The sequence below is a fragment of the Hippopotamus amphibius genome, chromosome 3 (genome assembly GCF_030028045.1).
Source record: "Hippopotamus amphibius kiboko isolate mHipAmp2 chromosome 3, mHipAmp2.hap2, whole genome shotgun sequence".
NCBI lineage: Eukaryota > Metazoa > Chordata > Mammalia > Artiodactyla > Hippopotamidae > Hippopotamus > Hippopotamus amphibius.
The window spans coordinates 26,453,579-26,475,066 of NC_080188.1; the positions used below are offsets into that span (position 1 = coordinate 26,453,579).

The 21,488-nt window shown below is 42.9% G+C and overlaps 1 protein-coding gene across 5 annotated transcripts in view; it reads right to left on the reverse strand.

Moving 5' to 3' along the window:
• Positions 1-20,215, reverse strand: part of TEC (tec protein tyrosine kinase) — a 141,521-nt gene extending 121,306 nt beyond the window's left edge. Inside the window, exon 1 of one of the 5 annotated variants that reach the window (XM_057728009.1) lies at positions 20,171-20,215. The gene's annotated coding sequence lies outside the window, so the exon portion shown is untranslated. Of the gene's footprint in view, positions 1-801; positions 880-7,218; positions 7,314-19,739; positions 19,876-20,170 lie in introns of those variants that run through there. The other 4 variants (XM_057728012.1, XM_057728008.1, XM_057728011.1 and 1 more) reach the window with 4 other exon arrangements.
• Positions 20,216-21,488: the final 1,273 nt, after the last annotated feature.

Consider the following 21,488-nt stretch of genomic DNA (forward strand, 5'->3'; position numbering starts at 1 on the left):
TCTATCTCTCAGCTGGAATTCCAGAACATGTGCCTGGTCTAGGATCTACTGAATTGATCAAAACATCAAGTCATACTGGTATAAGAACCTGGGCAAGGAAGTGGCACATTCATTCACATTCCCTTCTGAGCTCTGCCTGCAGAGCTAAGATGCAGCTAAGGCTCGGGGAAGCCAAACTTTTTTTTTTTTTTTAATTATTTGGCTTCCCCGAGTCTTAGCTGCATCTTAGCTGCAGCACGTGGGATCTAGTTCCCTGACCAGGGATGGAACCTGGGCCCCCTGCACTGGGAGTGCGGAGTCTTAACAGCTGGACCAGCAGGGAAGTCCTGGACCTGCCAAACTTGCTACTCGTATCAAAATCTAAGAAACTGAATTTATCAGCTTTCCTATCATGATAAGAAACACTGAACACCAACACAGAGTCATTCCAAAGAGGTCTCTCCTCTACAACAGAGGCTGAATGAGCCTAATACAGAGGCATTCAGTCTGCCCAGGGCTACAATAGAACTCACATTCTCCCCTACCCTGGCTGATGGCTGTAACAGTTACAATGGTAAACACACCTCTTCATTACAAAATTAGAAATAAAACATGGCACCCAAGTACCCCTGAAGAAGGCAACACACCGACTAAGTTTATTCTAAATTCTCAATTCCATCCTCTCTTGCCATCTCAAACATTTCTGGCCTACAGTTTCCCCCTCTTCAGTGCACCTAATCCCTCTCAACTAGATCATCCCCTTTGGTACAGTAGCATCACTTACGCTCCCAAACATAAACCTTTGCCACGACCCACACTCACCTCTAACTTCACTTCTGAGCCCCTTTACAGCAAAAGCTCTTGAAAGACAGGACTGCTATCCTTGCTTCTCAATTCACGTGCTTTCCTCAAACTGCTCCAGTTGGGCTTCTGTCTCCATCATTCCACTAAGACTGCATTTGCCAAAGTCACCAAGAACAGCCTTGTTGCCAGAACCCAGTGGTCACTTCCCAGGTCTTGTCTCACTTGACCTCCCAACAGTTTAACATAGCTGACCATTTTCTCCTTGAAATGCTTAGCTTCTCTTGGTTCTCTGGAACACGAAAGTTTCCTGGATTTTTCTCCAATCTTAGAGGCTGCACCTTCTCAGTCTCCTTTGCTGGCTTCTATTCTTCTGCTTTACCTCTAAACACTGGTGTGCACCAGGGCTCTATCCTGGGCTTGCTTTGCTTCTTCAACCATACATCCTCCTCAGGGGCAGCCTCATCCAGTTCCACGGCTTGAAATACCATCAACAGGTTGATAACCCTGAAATCTACATCTTTAGCCCTGTCCCCAAGAACCCAGATTTATATATTCAATTGCAAACCCAACATCTTTATTTGAATATCTAACAAGTATCTCAAACTTAAAATGGCTAAAACAGAGTGCTAGATGGTCCTCTAAAATTTGCTCTTTACCTAGTCTTTACCATCTGAGTAAATAGCTTCACCATCTCCCCAGCTGCTCAGCCAAAACATCTAAGCGTTATCTTTAATTCATTTCTCTCTCTCATACCTCAATTCTAATCCATCAGTATGTTCTTCAGACTGTACCTCCAAAATATTCTAAATCTAATCTAAATATTCAAGTCTCTTCTTCACTCTTCTCTCATTAGTGAATAGACTGATTGCACTAATGCCCCCGATGTTTAAAGCCTCTCCGCATATTTTCACACCTCTCTGTATCCCTGCTCTTTGGCAACGCCCTCTTACACTAACTATGGATGTACTCTTGTAAGCTGCCTTGACCAACGGGACAGTAGCAAATTTGACACAAGCTAAGGCTTAAAAATCTGCTTACTCCTCTCTACTTCCTTTCTTGCTTCTTAGTGAACACCAATGAGACTATGACTGGACCAGCCTCAGAATAAGCCCAGGCTGGCCTACTAGAGGGATATAACACAAACACACAGAGGAGAGCAGAGTTGTCCCAGCCATCTCAGCTGAGGCCATCCAAGACAGTTGACAGCCAGCTGGCCCTCCCAAACACATCAGGAAAACCAGGCAATATGGCAGAGCTGCCTACATGACCCACAGCTGATCACAAACATGGCAGGCCCAGTCAAGATCAGCTGAGCCTGGCCCAGAACAGCAGAACTACCCAACTGTCCCACTGACTCAAGCAAACAATAAATCTTTACTCCTATATGGCACTAAGTTTATGGGGATGTTTGTTACATGGTATTACTGTGGCAATAACTGATACAGCCACCATCATCCCTCGTCAGGACTATTGCAGCATCCTCCTATTAGGTCTCACTACTTCCTTATCTTCTTATAATCCTTTCTACATTCATCAATCAACACAAACTTTTAAAAACATAAATCAGCTTATGTCCTCAGTCCTGCTTAAACCCTCTCATGGCTTCCCTGCACTTAGACTAAAAATCTCTCAACTTAGTACATCACCTACTTGTCCAACCTCATCTAGCACCACTCTCTCCCTGGCCCACTATGCCTCAACCACACTAGCCTTCTTCCTGACCTTCACACAGCAAATTCACAGCATGGGGAGGTCTCTGCAAATCATGTTCCTCTATCTAGAAAATCACTCCACCTGCTCCCTCTTGCTCACTCTCTAACCAATAACTTCTTATAACTCAAATTTCAGCCTAAATGTCACTTTCGTTAAAAGGCCTTCCCTTGACCACATAATCTAAAGTAGATAACCAGTCACTCTGGTTAAATTAAAATAGGGATTTTAATTCTCTGCATGATAATATCACTACATGACATTTTTCTTGTTTTCAATCGTGTGATCTCCCCACTGATTGTAAGTTCCATACAAGCAGGAACCTAGTCTGTGTATTCACCACTGGATCCTCAGCTCCTAAAACAGTTCCTTCACATAGTAGGTACTCATTAAATATCTGATGAATGCTACCTGACATGCAATAAATAAAAGATCAGATCCTTTCCGAGGTCAGGTTTTTACAAAGAAAAAGAACAAGGGAGAAAAGACAGACGGATCTTGACAGGGAATTTTAGAAGCAGAGAAAAAAATTTCACCTAATATAAAATGAAGTTAAGCGTGTGTACTCTGAAAACAGCCTAGAATGGAAGCCTGGCTCTGTTCCTTCCTAGCTGTGTGAACATGGATACACCACTCACCTCTCTGAGCTTGTCTCCTCATCTATTAAATGGGGTGATCACTACTACTTCACAGAGCTGCAAAAATTAAAAATATATAAAGTGCTTAGCACAGTACATGGATCATAGTAATTACTCAACATTAGTGATGACGGTGGTGGTGGTGGCGGTAATGTATAAATCAGCCCTGCGGATTGAAATTGGCATACTGAAATTGACAAAATTGGCATACTCCACGGTATCTCACTCAACCTGTTAGTCTACCTAATTTTTTTTTTCAATTTTTAGGCATTCCGAATTGTCCCTTCTCACCAAGAATGGAATGAGCATAGGACCTAGAACCCAAAGAGCTGGGTTCTGGCTCTGGTTCTGCCACTAACTGGCTGGGTGACCTTGGGCAAGTCACCAGCTTCCCAGACCTGAAAGTTGCTGTGTCATCAGTTTTGTCCATCCCCAAGGCAGGAGGTGTAGGAAACGTTCTGAGAAGTGGAGGTACTGGTGTAACGCAGAGACATGGAGGCAGACAGGCAGGTAGATAATCTGCTCTGCTACACTCCAGAGCACAAACAAGAATATCTAGACACCTCAACTCAAAGCTTCCCAAAGTGTTCCAGAACACTCAGAACCTGTCAGGTTACACCAGACCATAATCTCATAAGGGCAGGCACATGGGCTGATTTTATTCTCTACTGCAGGACCAGTGGCCAGCACAGTGGCCAAATCATACTATCATAGTATGTGTTTACGCATGCTTGCTGAATGAACAAATATATTTGGGGAAATCTGGGTTAAACATTGTCAAACTGGTTCCTTGTGCACATTTCTCAGAACCTTTAATACATGAACAGGCTCTGTGAATCACAGAATGCAGTATTTCCCAACCTTATTTAATCACAGAACTCTTTCTATTTCCCTTGAACCTGATAAACATCTCCCAGAGTTGTAGCATTCTACAGAACAGTTTGAGAAACATCTTAAGCTTACATAACTTTGTGTGTGTGTGTGGCCATGCCATGTGGCTTGCAGGATCTTAGTTCCCTTACCAGGGACTGAACCTGGGCCCTTGGCAGTGAAAGTGCAGAGTCCTAACCACTGGAACGCCAGGGAATTCCCAAGCTTACATAATTTTAGTGATTTTTACCATCATGAAATAAACATCTTACTCTTTATACATAAGGTAATCAAAAGGCCCACTGCTTTGATTTCCATCCAGTATGCAGCTGTTTTCCCCCAGCATCCTACACCTTCAAACCACCTGTCACCAGGCAGAGCCTCAATCTCTCCCATCTGCTAAGCAGCAGATGTCCTGTCTGGTTTCTCTGCCCTGCTCCTTGCATTATCATAACCAGTCTGCTCTGCAAATCCTCCCACCTTTTCTTCCACTATCCCTTCTCTCTACAGCCTTAGTCTTACTATGGACTTCCTTCAACTGCTTTAATTACTCCTCTTCTCTTTTTATAATCAACCCAACAGAGTTGGGTTACTCTTGTAATTTACAATATCATCCTATGCCTGAAAACTTCAGAGTACTTCTCCCTTTAATAATAAAGGCTGGGGCAACCTAAATGCCTATCAACAGATGCATGGATAAAGAAGATGTGGCACATATATACAGTGGAATATAACTCAGTCCTAAAAAGGAACAAAATTGAACTATATGTAATGAGGCAGATAGACCTAGAGACTGTCAGACAGAGCGAAGTAAGCCAGAAAGAGAAAAACAAATACCATATGCTAACTCATATATATGGAATCTGAAGAAATGGTACTGATGAACCCAGTGACAGGGCAAGAGTGGAGATGCAGATATAGAGAATGGACTTGAGGACACGGGACTGGGGTGGGGGTGGGGAGGCGAAGGGGAAGCTGGGATGAAGTGAGACAGTAGCATAGACATAGATACACTACCAAATGTAAAATAGCTAGTGGGAAGTTGCTGTATAACAAAGGGAGATCAACTAGATGATGGGTGATGCTTTAGAGGGTCAGGACAGGGAGGGTGGGAGGGAGTCGCGGGAGGGAGGGGATATGGGGATATATGTATAAATACACCTGATTCACTTTGGTGTACCTCAAAAACTGGTACAAGAGTGTAAAGCAATTATATTCCAATAAAGAGCTTAAAAAAATAATAATAAAGGCTGGGGGACTCCCTGGGGGCACAATGATTAAGAGTCCACCTGCCAATGCAGGGGACAGGGGTTCAAGCCCTGCTCTGGGAAGATCCCACGTGCCTCGGAGCAACTAAGCCCGTGTACCACAACTACTGAGCCTGTGCTCTAGAGCCCACGAGCCACAACTACTGAGTCTGAGTACCACAACTACTGAAGCATGAGTGCCTAGAGCCCGTACCCTACAACAACAGAAGCCACCACACTGAGAAGCCCATTTACCATGATGAAGAGTAGCCGCTGCCTCGCCACAACTGGAGAAAGCCCACGCAGCAACAAAGCCCAATGCAGCCAAAAATAAATAATAATAATAAAGGGAAGTCAGGTCTTCTAATAAAACAAAAAACAAATGCAAAAAAATTAAAATTAAAAAAATAATAATAATAACAAAGACTGGTCCTTCCCTTGCATTTTCCACATTGGAGCCTCCTTAGGGTTATTCCTTAATCTTAAGTACATATTATCATGTCAAATCCCAACTGGGTTCCCTCTTCCCATCCTACTGTTTATTTCCAAGAGCTCAAGCAACTAAAAGTTTTCATATCCCCATGCCTTTGTTTGAGCTGTTCTCTCTGCCTAGAAGAGCACCTGTTGAAATCCTACTCATTTCTTAAGGTTCTGATCATAAGTAATCTCTTTTACGAAGTCTCCCTTATATTCCACGCTGGCCACAATTAGCCACTCCCTTTAACTACCTCAAGGCAACTACACAACTTATCGCAGACACAGGAAGTGAGTTGTACGTATGAATTCAGAGATGGCAGAGTTGGGAGGAAGACCATGAACCAGGTGAGTCTACCAAGCAGAATGACCAAGAGGTTGGTGACAAAAGGAGAAACCAGAATGGTGTTTGCATGAAGGGCTTGAACTCCAAAGGAGACAGGGTTTTGGCATGACCTGGAAGCAGCAAAGGGAAGCCAGGAGAAGGCTATAGCAGAGAGAGAGGCAGAGGAGGGAGTGTTCTCACTCTGTGAGGCGGCGGGGGTGTGGGAATGTTGATTCACAATGGAACAATGCCCTCAGAGGGCCACCGGAAAGATGTGGGGAGGAAGCCAGCAGAAGGATGGAAGCTCAGAATCACAGGGGAGCTGAGAGTACATAAGACAGCTGATCAGAGAGGCTGGGAGCCAAGGAAACTGGGGATAAGAGGCAATGCCTTGGCGAAACTGGCTGGGATCCCAGATAGTGTCAGGGGCCAGATGAGTTAAGCATTCAGAAGTCTTTGATCAACATTTAAAAGCAGGCTGATGAGTAATTTTTCTAATGTCTACAAAGAACAGATTTCCCTAATGTTCCACTCATGGCACAATCCTTATCCCTGTGGGTGGGCTGTGCCATGGGGATAGCGGGTTGGGGGGAGTTTCGGGGAGCGGTTGGGTTGAGTGTGGTACCTCCCTTCACTAGGGCAGGGCTCACAGACCAAAAAGGGAAGAAGCAAGCTGCACATGTACAGAGTTTACAGGAAGCAAAGATCTCCAGGCAGACAACAGGAGGCACCAAGGCCCAAGAAGCAGTGAGCTCATCCAAAGGGTAGAGAATGGCAATGGGAAATCCAAGATAAAAATATCTTCTGAAAAGTCTGTCTATCAGGCAGGGTTGTCAATTGCAAATAACTAGACTTAGGCACACCCACAACCAAAAGGAAGGTATTAGCTCACATAACTGAAAAGTCCTAGATGCTTCAGGCACATCTGAATCCTGAGGTTCAAATGATGCTGTCTATGCTCTCACCACCACTCAGTGCTACTGCTCACTGTATGCCAGCTTCGTTCATTCTCTCCTACTTCATACAGCTTCCTCCATGTAGTGGAAAGAGAGTCACCTGGAGCTGTAGATTACATTACTCCAGCAGCCAAAAATTCCCACAGGAAAAGAATGCCTCCTTTCCTAAATTGGAGCAGAACAGGAGCCTGAGTGAGCCTGGGTCACATGCTCACCTCTGAACCAGTCCCTTGGTCAGGTGGAGGAGGCACTTCTCAGACGGGCCAAAGCTGAGTCACATGACCATCCCTGGCACTGGTGTCAACGCCACCCAAACCACCTGGATTGTGGACAGAGAAGATCCTCTGAGGAAGGAAGTCTGGGCAAACAAATAATAAGTCCACTATAGACAGTGTGATCACTTCTCAGTCAGACCCCAGATACCAAAAGAGAAGCCCAATCTTGTTACTTAAAGCATAGGAAGGCTTTGAAGTCAGACAAAACTGGTTTTAAATTTCAGCTTTGACACTTACTAGCTGTGTGACCTCAGGTAAATTGCTTAATTTCTCAGTGCCTCAGTGTCCTCCTTGTAAAACAGGATAATAGTACCTACCTTCTACAGAAGTTTGGGAAGATTAAGTGAAATAATGCATATAAACTGCTAAGCACAATGCTTGACGTAAAGTGATCAATAAATGGTAGCTATTATTAGTAACAAAAACAATCATGACAATTATTATTTAGAACAAGGGTACCACATGAAGGGTGAGCTGTGACTCAGTGATAGAGAGAGCCAGGTCAGCACTTGGATAAATCAGCCCTAGATCAGATTCATTAAGGGCAACTCGGGATACAATACAGGGGCCCAGAATGAACTCTGAGATGACAGTTCAAATCAATAAAAGTGTTGAGCACCTATTACGTGCCAGGTACTGGGGATACAATTATGAATAAGACACATGGCTCCAAGGTAAACTACCGTGAAAAGTGACTGTGGCTTCCTGACATTATTTTGGGGGGAGGAGAGGTTGACTGAAGCTGCTTCCTTACTTTCAGCCATAGGCTGTGGGCACCGGAAAAGTGCTGAGCGTACAAGAGAACAATGCCTGGGCCCAACTGCTGGAATGCTAGGAAGGTATAAAAGGACTACAGTCACAGTCTCCCCACCCTCAAAAGAATGCCTCTGCATGAATTAGGAAAAAGTGTCTCTTCCTTTAGAAACTTTACTTTCATCTTCCAAAAAACTGTTACAGTAAACAAATCTATTAGATCTTCCATGTGAATGACATCCCAGAGTTGGCAGTGTACAACCTGCACAACTGTACATGGTAGGCAGGGAGGATGACATGGGGGCTGGGAGGGGTCAAGGGATAGGGTGGGAATGGAGAATCTATGAGTCCTCAGGCCTTTGGAGACACAGAATAACTTATGCTATGGAACTGCTCCATTCAATGTGGTAGCTACTTGCCACAAATAGCTATTAAGCTATTAAGCATTTGATATGTGGCTAGTATAACTGAGGACTAATTTTTTAATTTTATTTCATTTTAATTAATTTTAGTTTAAAATTTAAAATTGAAGTGGTATAAAATATGTTTCCATTAACTGTTTAATAACTTGCTTTATCAACTGCACTGTATAAGATATTCTATTGAATTGCATTGTATTGCATTGAATTGTACTGTACTGTATTGCTCATATCAAGCTCCTGAGTTGTTTCTGATATCTCATTAATAATTTTTATATGATTACATGGTTAAATTATATTTTTTATATTGGGCTACACAAAATATACTATTAATATTAACTCTACTTGTTGCGTTTTGCTTTTTTTAATGTGGCAACTAGAAACTTTTATTTATTTATTTATTTTTTTGGCTGCATTGGGTCTTTGTTGCTACACATGGGCTTTCTCTCATTGTGGCGAGCAGGGGCTACCAGGGAAGTCCCGAAACTTTTAAATTACATGTCTGGCTCACAGAATATTTCTAGTCACTAGTGCCGCTCTGAAGACATCTTAGGATATATATAGTACCAAGGAGTGTGGAATGATCCCCAGAGGAACTGGTTGCTTTTCGTTTTGTTTGAAGCAGACCTTTACGTTTTCTTCTAGGTTGTCCAACTCTGCTGACCAGGAAGGAAAATAACAGGGGGAGGGGGAAGAGGGTAGCTCAGTGCGCACAGCTCAGGAGCGCTATCGGAGTACACTCTGGAGTCAGACTGGACTGTTCTGAACTCTGGCTCCACCGCTTAGCCATACTGCCCTGAATCTCCGTGAGCTTCAGGCTCTTCATCTGTAAAATGCTGAAAATAATCTTGCCCACTTTATAGGGCTGTTAAGAGGCTCAAGTGAGATAATCCAATGTAAAGAGCTTAGCATGGAGCCTGGCACATCTTATGTGCTCAATGAACTACTGGGGACCATTGGGGCATTATTTAGGAATAAAGAAGGTGCAAATGAATGCTCCTCCTGTACCATGGAGCTCAGGCTGCCACGGTATAAGAGGGCGCATCCTGTCCACATGCCTCTTCAGCATTTATCTTTCTAGAACGACGAGCTGGATGGGAGCCTATTTTACTCAATCCTCTATGCTGCCGATTAATATATTTGCTTTTTTCTAAGTGCATTATGTTTTTAAGATACACTGATGAAACTATCTTAGACGCTGAAGGATCATGAAAATGGGTAAGGTGGCATTTCTGAATTGTGTGTAACAACAGCTAAGACGTAGCTAGCTTTTTTGTTCCAAATCCTACATTGAATCAATGCCTTCAGTTAAGAGTTTACAGTAATACCTGAATCTCTTTCTTGAGTGAAAACTAGAACATCCATCTGCATGTACAGATGGATTCATTTCACCTAAATGCATTCTTCACCACTTCCCTGCCATTTTGCATAAACTTGAGACCAGCAATTTGGCTTTTTAGTGTCCCAAAAGGTTCGTGCTGACTGTAAACTTGGAGTTTACACTGTGTACTCCCTCTTCTACATATTTCGTTGTTAAAATAGTAATAAATAGTTTACTCACATTTGTAACCTGAGAAATGTCCACCTATGCTTAACTTTTGTTCTGTCTTCAGTCCCCTCCCCATTCCTGACTTTTAAAAACATTTCTCCCAGCCTCCCACTGACTCAATCTATTTAATAGCCTTTGTGTGGAGTCTTTTCAAAAGCACGTGGAAAATCACAGTCTATCCCTAGCTCCCATAATTATTTAACGTTCTCCAAGAACTCTAGTGAATTTGTCAAACATGATTCCTCCTTACAAAGGAGTAGCTTATTCCCCCAAAAGGTAATATCTCCTTAAAAACTGTAAAACCCACTTTCGCAACACATATACTCGTGCAGAATTTATTTTAGATTCCACTTGTTCAACAAAGTCCAAGAAAAATTCCACAGACACTACATTAAATTTACAGTCTGATTCTCAACAAGTCATTATCCTCTGCGAAGCTCAGTTTTCTCATCTATGAAATGGGCATAATATAGATGCCCTTTGCTAAAAAGAGCAAGCCATCTCATTACTCATGAATATATATAAAACACTCTGGGAAAAGCTCAAAGTCCTTTACAAGCATTAGGCCATGAATCTTTCTGAAGTGGACTGTGTCATTATGCTTTGCTCACTTGATGGAAAACCTGAGGCATGGGAACACAATAGCACTTAATAGCTAACTTAGAAATCTAGCCTAGGCTTTAAACATTAGACAGAAGGATGTCAGGGAAAATCTGAATAGGAATTCACTCTGCTCTAGTTCTTCATCAAGAAACTACATTACTGCAAAATTCTCTCCTGTTACTGGTTGCCCTACCCCTCCTACTTCCTCATGCAGTCCAGGAATGGGGAAATGGGTGGGAGGGTTGGAATTCCCTAGTGAACATATAATGCCTTCCCCTGCTTACAGAAAGGTTCATGAACCCTAGACCAGGTACTAAGGGCAAACGTAGTTTCACAGATACCATGACAACTTCTCCATGTTTTGTTACTGATCTCTGGAAACTTTTCCTTCCAGACATCCAACAAAATAAAATGCGGCTACAGACATTTATCAACAAGAACACAGCCTCTGCAGATGAACCTGTCAGGTTACTCGGGCTTTATTATTTGACCTACAACTGGTCAGATACATGGCATGGCCCCAATAACTCCAGACAAACCTTACATCTTCACACGAAGGAGATATTGTGGATCCAAAAGGTCAAAAAAGAGGTAATGGAAACTTTATATAACTTTATATAGCCAGTAAGCTTTTTCAAATTATTATTTTGTGTCTTTCTGACAATGATTAACAGAAACTAGAAATCTTTTAATCCCAGAGTGGTATTTTGAAAAATATTTCCCGAAGAAACAATCCCCAAAAGGGAAAAACATATAGCAACACTACTTACTTAAAAACAAAAACAAAAAAATATATATGTCCAACCACTGGGGAGTGGTTCAAAATATCACCGTATATTAACATGACAGTTACCAAGCTATTAAAAATAATAATTATTCTTGGGATTTCCCTGGTGGTACAGTGGACAAGACTCTGTGTTCCCAATGCAGGAGGCCCGGGTTTGATCCCTGGTCAAGGAACTAGATCCCACATGCATGCTGCAACTAAGAGTTCGCATGCCACAGCTAAGGAGCCTGCCTGCTGCAACTAACATCTGACATTAACTAAATAAATATTTTAAAAATAACAATTATCATTATTATTATTCTTAAAAGAAAATGTCTATTTGGAATATTGTTATCCGAAGAACATTTTGCCTGAACTAGTGTGTGTGTGTATACATATGTATATAAAGATTATAGAACTTGGAGTTACATAAATGGTTGCACACAATGCTCCTTGGGTTACTTATTTTCTCGAAAGTTGCTAAAGATTTGTAGAAAGTCAAGTGATGACGAAGATGATGGAGACGGGGTTCACCAAGAGTCTCTCTGGAATATTTTTGGGGTCATTTTTAATCTCTTTTTTGTAAGCTTCAGTATTGTTTCCATTTTTTAACAATGAATATATAAAATTCTGTAAAATGATTTTTCTTTTTTAATGATGGCAGGGAGAGTCCAAAGAGCACACTGAGAACTGGGAAATCTAAGTGGCAGGCAGAGTTCTATCCTTGGTTTGGGGGAGGAAAGCAGGATGCGTCACCAGCTCTGAGCCCCAAAAACCTTCAGCTAGGATTCCAGAACCTATGAACATGAATTCTTTAACACAGTGCGTCTATAACTGATTTAAATATGTGACAAATAAGTTGACAATCCTTAAAAAAAGAAAAAGTAAAAAGCATTCATACCCAAATTAACATATATAACAGCATTCATAACTCAGTTAAATTGTATTTCTGTTTCTCTGCATGGTTAAAGGATCAAGCATTTTTATCACTCAAAGCAAGAAAATAAAAAAGAAAACCAACTGCCTTCTTTGAAACAAAAGTAACCCCAGTGGTAAAAACTAACTTTACTGCATGCTTAAATTATGTTTGCAGAAAAATAAACTTTGAAATCACTACTTTGTAAGGGAAAAAAACCCACAATTTAATTTTGGGGGTAGTCACGTGGAGCTCTCACAAGTTGTGGTTGAAACCTAATATTGGGGGATGCACGAGGACATGACAGTTTCTAAGGAAACAGCTAACAGAAAGATACTGCTGGAACTCTATTCAGGATAAGAAGAAGACATTAAAACTTTCCCTGCTAAAGCAGGCTAGAACTTCACAAAAATTAAAGGTAAAGGGTGTAGGATATTTGAAAAGGAGTTGTATTTTATAAGCATTTCATGTAGTATATGACAATTTCAAGTCTTTCATTTTGTTACTCTGTAGCTAAGCATTTCCAAAGCTCTCAAACTTAAAAAATAAATGGCATGTAGTTACAAAAGGAAAACTATATATAATATTGCTGAAATCCAAAGAGATCTTCCTCTTTTAGAAACATAAAACTTAGCAGACTAGAAACTTAATCCACACACACTTCCCTCCCTCTTCCAAATCCACTCTTCTTAGCCATAAAAATCAAGACAATCACAAGACTATGCTAACAAGAAATATATGGGTGAGAAATAACAATAATAATAAGTAAAATTAACGGTGTCCTTCCAAGAATGTTCTCAATGAGGATTGTCTCTAAATAATGTGAAAAAATAATACACTTAGGAACACTTAAATTGAATACTCTACTGCTTCAGTCTATACAGTCAAAGAAAAGTGAAGTCTAATTAAGAATTTAGTGAATTTAGACTACTGGATACAAATTGGGTAATTAGGACCATATATATATATTTTTTATATATATATATATTTTAAAACTGCCAACTGTCCACAACTATCTGGAAAATTCATCTGGTACCATGATCTCGTATTTACTAGACATGTGCTCTTCCCTGGGAGAGCTCACAATTCAGCTGAGAAGACAAAAAAACTTACGTGAATTACTTAGCACATTAGAGAAAAACTATACTGCTTGGAAAAAGAGGTTACAATGACTTCAAAGGTTCTGTTTAGAAAAGGGAAGGACGCCTGTGGAAGCACAGAGGGAGGAATGAGCATTGCAGGTATTCCCAATGGCCAAGCTTTTGTTCTTAATGGTAGCCGGTAGGTCCAGCTGAATAAGTGTTTTCTACCCAGCCTCTCCTTCGCTGTCATCCTTTAGAACGACTATTGTATCTGCTCCACTGCAGCAACTGCCAGCGCTGGTGTCTTCTGGATTCCCAATGCACAGCCGCCATCATGAGAGTACAGAGCTTGCTTTTTCCAAGCAGATAAGATGGTGTGGGAGCAATACTCTTCCTACTTCAGTGGAAGCTGCCTCTTGTCATCCTTCCTCTATGGATAAGCCAAAAGTCATGTTGATGTTGTCAAGCTACTGAGATAGAAGGCTGGAAGGTCACACTGCATTAAAGGAGCCTGAGGAATGACTCAACTGGTTAAACAGGGTTGGGAAAGTTGTGATCATCTGCAAGGAGCAAGGTAGGTCAGTCACCTCTGCTCAGCCTAGCCAGAAACAGGAACTTGGTGCACATTCCAAGAAAGGCATGAGCTTTGAAACGGGAAGAGAGGATGCTGCAGCTGGTAACACAACTGTGTGATAAACGCCTCCAGAAGGAAATAATAATTTCCGTTGAAGTCACATGGCCACCAATGACACCAGGCCCACGTTTCAGCCTAAAACATCAGACTTACAGAAGCTAAGCTTCACTGAAAGGTAAAACATTCAGAGGCCAAGGTGACAGAATGAGTCCTCCTAGAAAAAGCTAATACGAGAAGCAGGAACAAGGGCTCGAAGACCAGCAAGCTATACACTACTCAGGCTAGGGCTCGAGAGAGATTTTGCCTCCCGTGACCACTGTAATCAATTGGTAGTGGATGCTTAGAGTGGTATAAGAAGGAATCGGGGGCCCACACTCCGCTGGGTGAGAAAATATACCCAGGCTGGTTAGAAAATGTTTACTGTGGGTAAAGGCAGGGAAAATGGCAGCAAACTGCCATGGCTGAACCACACTAGTCTCTCAGCAGAGGCTGGTTAAGAAAGCTATACTCCAGGCACTAAGGGCAAAATGAACAAAACTCTCTACTTTCTCTCCCTCCTGAAAGCCCGATAAAATGACAATAAAGGGATAAACCCACAAGGATGGGGAGAATGAGAGAAGAAACAATAGTAAAAAACATTTAGGTGGGGTGAGGGGAAGCCAAGAAACAGCCTGATTTCTACCATGGAATCTCAAAATGCTAAATAATCAAAGGCAATTGGACTCTCTGCGGGGGTAGGGGTACTCTAAAATAAAATAAAAATTGACAGTCTCCTTGGAGCGCAACTGGATCTCCCAGGTTCCTCCAGCCACTCTGAGCAGCTGGTGACTGCCCCTCTCTACCCCAGCAAAAACACCTGGAATTTCTTCCCTACCTCCTCCTCAAGAGGAGTTACATGAACATATAACCACTCCAGAGAGGGTGGAAAAGAGAATGTCTCTGGATTGGAGTATGCCAGGTACAGTTCAGGTGTTTTCATGGAAATACCATGGAGAGGTTACGTGAACATGCAGATGCTGAGACACTCAGCCTTCTTCTCCACCTAGTTCCCAGATCACTGGCAGCCAGGCTCTTCCCACGGTCCAGGATAAAGACGGGGACAGCTTTTTCTGGGGACTTCACCAGCCCAAGCGATACTAACATCAGAATTTTCCCCAAATAAAAGACTCAGCCAACAGTTAAGTTCCCAGTCAACAAGTTTTTTAACCCCTCACTCAGATGTTAGTTGACAACCTAGAGTATTAGAAACACAAGGGAAGCCTCTTACATGAAATGTAGAGACCTAAACACATAAACAGACAATAGCAATTTGGGGAAATTGAGTCTGTGCAGGAAGAAAAAAACCTTCCAAAAAAACTCCCCCAAGAGATAAGACACTGAAACCGTGAAACAAAATAAAGAAAGAAATAGATACACAAACCACACACAAACACATATGTATGCATATTCAGAGAACAAAAAGCTTTTAATTTTAAACATGTAAAATATGATTATATTCATGAAAAACTCAGTGGAAGGAGTAGATGATAATGCTGAGAAAATCTCCCCCAAAGTAGATTCAAGAAATAAAAAGGCGTATTAGTAAAGAAAGGTAAGAAAATATCTAGTATCTGAACAGTAATAGTTTCTGAAAGAGACATCACAGAATAGAGAGGAGGAAATTATCAGCAAGATAACTCAAGAAAATTTCCTAACTGAAAGATGGAGATTTCTGAATTGAAAGAACCCAACACAATGGATGCAAACAGACCCATAGCATAGCACACATCATGAAAATTCCAAGACCGTGGAGGCCAAGAGAAAATTCTACAAACTTCCAGAAAGGACACAGCAGGTTTATAACTTGTAGACAGGTTACAGGAAAAAATTAAGGAATCAGAACTATTCTGAATTTCTCAACAGCAACAACACAAGCTAGAAGGTGATGGAAATATGCCTCAGATTTTCCACCCTAGAAGTCTACACTCAGACAAACTACCAATTCAGTGGGAAACAGATATTTTCAGGCAATTACTGAAAAAATAAGGGACTTCCCTCGTGGTCCAGTGGTTAAGAACCCGCCTTCCAATGCAGGGGACTCAGGTTCCATCCCTGGTCGGGGCAACTAAGACCCCAAATGCGGCGGGGCAACTGAGCCCGTGTGCTGCAGCTACGGAGCCCACTTGCTCTGCAGCCTGCGCGCCACAACGAAAGATCCTGTGTGCCACAACCAAGGCCTGAAGCAGCCATAAATACATACATACATACGTATACACATGATTTTTTTTTTAATGAAAGGATGATTTTTTTAAAAGATGATTTTTAAAAAAGAAAAAAAATGAATAGATAAAATAAACAGGAAAAAAAAAGACATCCTGTGCATCCTTTACCAGAAAATTCCTTGATGATGGGCTATACCAAGAAAAGGAGTCTACAAGAAAGAAAAAGGCATGTGTTACAGGAGATCCAGTGCAGGAGAGAAATGATGGGGATCCCCAGGATGATGACAAAGGGGAGGTCCTCAGGGTGACATCTGTAGCCCATGTGTAGAGGGCAACCAGTCCAGACTAGACAGAGCAAGCCAGGAGGCTCAGGGACAGCGTCTTTCGGGAAAATGAAATTGACAGAATACCTGACTCATCTGAGGTAAGAATTAGAAAACTGGTTGAAACTGGGACATTTGTAGAGACATGGATGGACCTAGAGAGTGTCATACAGAGTGAAGTGAGTTAGAAAAACAAATGTCGTATAGTAACGCACATATGTGGAATATAGAAAAATGGTACAGATCAACCGGTTTGCAGAGAACAAACATGGACACCAAGTGGGGAAATTGGGGGGGGGGGGGGGGGGCGGGCAGCAGGATGAACTGGGAGATTGGGATTGCCATATATACATTACTAATAAGAAAAAAAAATCAAGTTGTACACTTTAAATACATGCAGTTTTACCCCTATGCACTCACAGCGAATTGGAAATAATCAAACCTCTTTGCAGAAGAAAGTTTTCCATATAAACACCTACCCCCAGATATATCTATTTAGTTTCTTTGAACTAAAATTTATACTTGAAAAATAAGACTGCACTTAATACATTCTTTTTACTTATCAATTTCTTTTCTATCCTAACATTTTCTATAGTGCAAATTTAAAATAGCATTATTAGTATGATAAAATATTTCTCAAATTAGAAAAAGTAATGTGATCTCAAATTTTCAAACCATAAATTCATTTTTCAAATAATGTCCTTAAGTTGTATATTTTAAATGGTACAGTCTAATTAGCATATAAGGCAGACGGTCATTTGGCAGTACACCACAGTTATAATTTAGATGAAGACTCTGAAAATCCTAAAAAAATAAAAAAAAATAAAATAAATACATGCAGTTTATTGTATGTCAATTATATCTCAAAAAAAGTTCTTAAAAACAAAAAAGAAACTGGTTGAAAGTTTTGGGTTGAATTAATGATGAGTACATAAAAAACTAAGCCAGTGAGCAAACAAAGCAATTACTGACTCTGAGGAAAAGAAAAAGTTGTGCTTGGCTTGGCTATGAATATTGAGCTAACCAAAATTACCGTTTAACTATTGCAAGGATGGGAAAACAGGGAAGCTGTGGTTAGGTTGGGGGTTAGAGGTAAAAAGAGAGCCAAGTCATCATCTTCCACAGCGAGAAGTCAGCAGATAATGCTTTAAACTGACAAACGCAACGAGTATCACCTACAAGCAATAGATACCAAAATAACCAACTGGAAGAATCCCAAGTGTTTGTTTCTGGAGAGGGAAAAACATAACTTGGATTAAAGACTTAAAACTGAAAAAAACTAAAAAAAGAAAAGAACGTAACAAAACAAAAAACATATTGACTTCTATGCCCTTTTTTTAAAAGCCCTTTGCTTTGTTTTCCTGATAACAATTTGGGAAAATTCCATCCTTGTTTTCCCTAAACAAAAGAAAATGTCATTTTCTACATCTAGACCACGTAGCTGTGGTCATCTGAGGTCTGAGCAGTCAAACATAGTGGGAAAGTTAATTGTTATAATCCAGTCCAAGGAAGGACAGGTTGAGCTAGGGCAGAGACGCAAAGGCAAGCCCAGCTGGAGGCAAGTTTGGAGGTGAAGGCAACTACTAAGCCTCTCTTCTCTGGAGTTCTTTCAACAAAGCTATTCTCACAGCAGAATCACCTGGGACAGGGTAATTTTAGAACTGGCAGTAACCATGGACCAATTTCATGCCTTTCTAACAGACTCCAGTGCCCAATTTATGACCCTAATCCAACCAAGGTAGCTAGCCTCCACAGTGGTTGACCTGCGTTCAACTTCAGTCACGCCACTTTGCCTGTGTAGACTGGATAAAGGGAGAGCATGGTAAGGGCTCTGAAACAAGTGACACTGTCATCAACAGATATTTACTGAACATCTACGCACTAGGCTCAGGATCAACAGCCCTGTCACTGAACAATAAGAAAATTCTCCCTAAGAGTGGGATCCCACGGAGGGGTGGAGTCAGGTGGAAACCAAGGAGCTGGAAGAACTGGGTTGGGGAAGGGAGGCACCAACCAGGTCAACCTGGAGGAACCTGTAGACAGAGGTGTGCCTGGAGGCCGAAGGCCCAGGCTGCCAGCGCTCTGCAAACACAGAGGAATGCAGAGAGACCAACAATTCTTCCCCAAGCAAAAAGTGGCCAGACCCAAAACCCCACCAGCCACCGTGTCAAGGGAGAACTTAAGGAGCAAAGGTTGTCATACTCTAAGCATCACTATGATTTGATAAAACATAGCCCCTGCCCTTGAGTAACTAGCTGATGAGAAAACATGATGACTATCTTAATACAGAATAAGTAGGTAAACAGGTTGACCGTGCTAAAGTATATATTAATATTCTATATTTTTTCCTATTAGGGAAGATATGAAAATTCTAGTTCAAGGACCTATATGCCGTAGAGCACTGCACTGATTCGCAAGTGTTTGCAACACTTGCCCTATACAGTTCTACAAACCAAAATGCACACAACCTCAGGGAAGAATCAAGATCATTAACATAAACAATGCAGTAAGCACCTAGAGCTGCTGAGAGAATATACGGATCAGATTAACTGGAGTATTGGGAAAGTACAGGTCTTTGCTAAACAATGAAAATGTACCTAATAGAAAATATTTTCAAATACATAATGAGAATATTATACACTTCTTTTCTCCATATAATCATGACACTTCATACTGCATGTGATTCTCGCCAACCAGCATCACAAACCAAAGCGTTAAATCCTAAACTTATTTGGGAAACCCACTTATTTGCTGAGGCTGTTTCCTCCTCTCCAGCTCTTCAGGGGAGAATCATCGGGAAGAAAGTAAATTCTCAGAATTTCCTAAGAGGAAAAAATGGGCACGCACTGAAAAAACATAGGGTATATGCTCAAAACACTTAACTATTTTGGACAGGCTTCAAACCCACTTAGCCACCAGTCATCCTGTTGTTCCAACTTAACACTGAGCTCTACCCTTCTAATCAAATCTTGCAGTTTCCAAAGAACGGCAACAGATGAGATAGTTTCCGAACCTGATACACAGCAACGTGTTATTCTTCCATGAAAACAAAACCAAAAAATCAAATCAAAAGGAAATTTAAGATTCGAGGGAAAACGCACCCCGCCCCCCCGAGTCAAGGCCCTCCCTGAGTCAAGTCATCGAATCCCTGTTATCAAGATTCAAACACAATTTCCCAGATAAAAAACGCGAGGCTGGCGGGGCGAGGCACTCACACACGTGCAACTGTGGAAAGTCTGTCGATTCTGCCAACTTTCAATCAAGACTGCACTGCCGCCCAAGCAGAGAGGAAGAATCAGCCCCGCGGCGAAGCTGGGAAGTGAACCCAACGCTGAACTCGCCGCGGGGCGGCCTCGCTCCAGGGACCCAAGAAGAAAGGGGGCGGGTGCTCGTCGGGAGAGGCCAGCGCCGGAGCCCGGGAGGCGGAGAGGCGGCGGCCGCGGGAAGGCGCGGCTGCGCCGGGACGCGCACCTGTCCCTTCGCGGCCCCCAGGGGACAGGGGTTCTCCCCGCGGCGCGGAGGAGAGAAAGTCCTTCCTGGTTCCACGAGGGTCGCTCTCTGGGCTTATGGAAGCCTCCTGTCGCCGCGCGCATCCCCGTCCCCACGCTTCCCCGCCCGGAGTGGCGCAGTCCCGCGGCGCCCTTACCTGGCTGGAGCGCGCCGGCTGCGCAGAGCCTGGGAGACGCTGAAGTCGGCGGGCGCCGCCGAGTCCAGAACCTAGCGTCCCGGCCCCGCCCCTGCTCGCCCCGCCCCGCTCCGCCCCGCCCAGTCCTGCAATCGCCCGGCCCCCGATGGCTCCGCCCCCGCACGCCAAGGCCGGTGGCGGCGGGTTCCCACGGCCCTGCTGCGATTCTGAGACTACAGGCCGGCGTGGGTGGGATGCGCCTCCCGGCTCCCGCGAGCCAGTCAGAGTGTCGGGGACGTCCCGGGGACGTCCTTGGTGCTCCTGGACGCGGCGCTGGGCCTCCTCGTTCCCCCGTCGCCCGGCGTCACGGACACCCCCGGCTCGGGAGAGCCCGAGCAGTGCCACCTGTGGGTGAGCGGAGACTCTTGTCGGAATTAGGGACCTCACCTCCCCTTCCGCTAAGTGGTGGCGAGCCAGGTGGGTGACGCCGTGCGACGGAGCGAAGCAACGAGTTTTACCAAAAGAATGTGTTTCTACTGCCAAACCTGACGCAGCAGAGCGTATCTGGTACACTTACAGGTCACGTGGCCTCCCTGTTAATGTAGTATCACTGTGTTCACTCACCGGAGGATGGAAAATTGCCCTTAGGTAATACTTACTTTGTCCCGGGCACTCTTCTAAGTACAGTGCCCGTGTTAACATTCCTATGAAGTGTATGTTACCAGAACCCCCCATCTTCTGTAGGGTGAAAGTGAGGCACAGAGACGTTAAACAACCTGCTTAGTGTCACCCAACTAATCAATTGAAAAGCTAGAATTCAAATCCCCGTAGTCCGCCTCCAGATTTTGAGCTCTAAACCGCTGCTCTCCTGACTTAAAAAATTTGTGTGTCCACCGTGTCCCATGACCTGTTAGAGGCCTGGGCTCTACCCTCAAGGAGCTTTTAGTCTAGTTCGGGGAGGACAGTCAATCAATAAGTAAAAAATAAAGCCATTGCATATGTGAGGAGTGTCCTGACTAAAATAAAGTGGGTGATAAAGTTGAGAGTGATAGGGGGGTTGGGGGGGGTGGGCCACAGGTCTAGTCGTCCTGGAGGCTTCTCCGAGGAGGTGACACTGGAGCTGGGAGCTGAATGGTTGGCCTGGCAGGCAGCCTAAGATGAAGCAAAGAGAAAGGCACGTGCATGCATCGTCATCCTACCCCATGCTTGTTGGAAACCTAAAAACATGCTTTCCTATATCATCTCTCTTTTTGATCATGCAATGACCCTGAAAAGGCTGACAAGATTCCATTTACAAGGGGAAAAAAATCTAATGGTTAATGATTTGCCTAAAGTCATA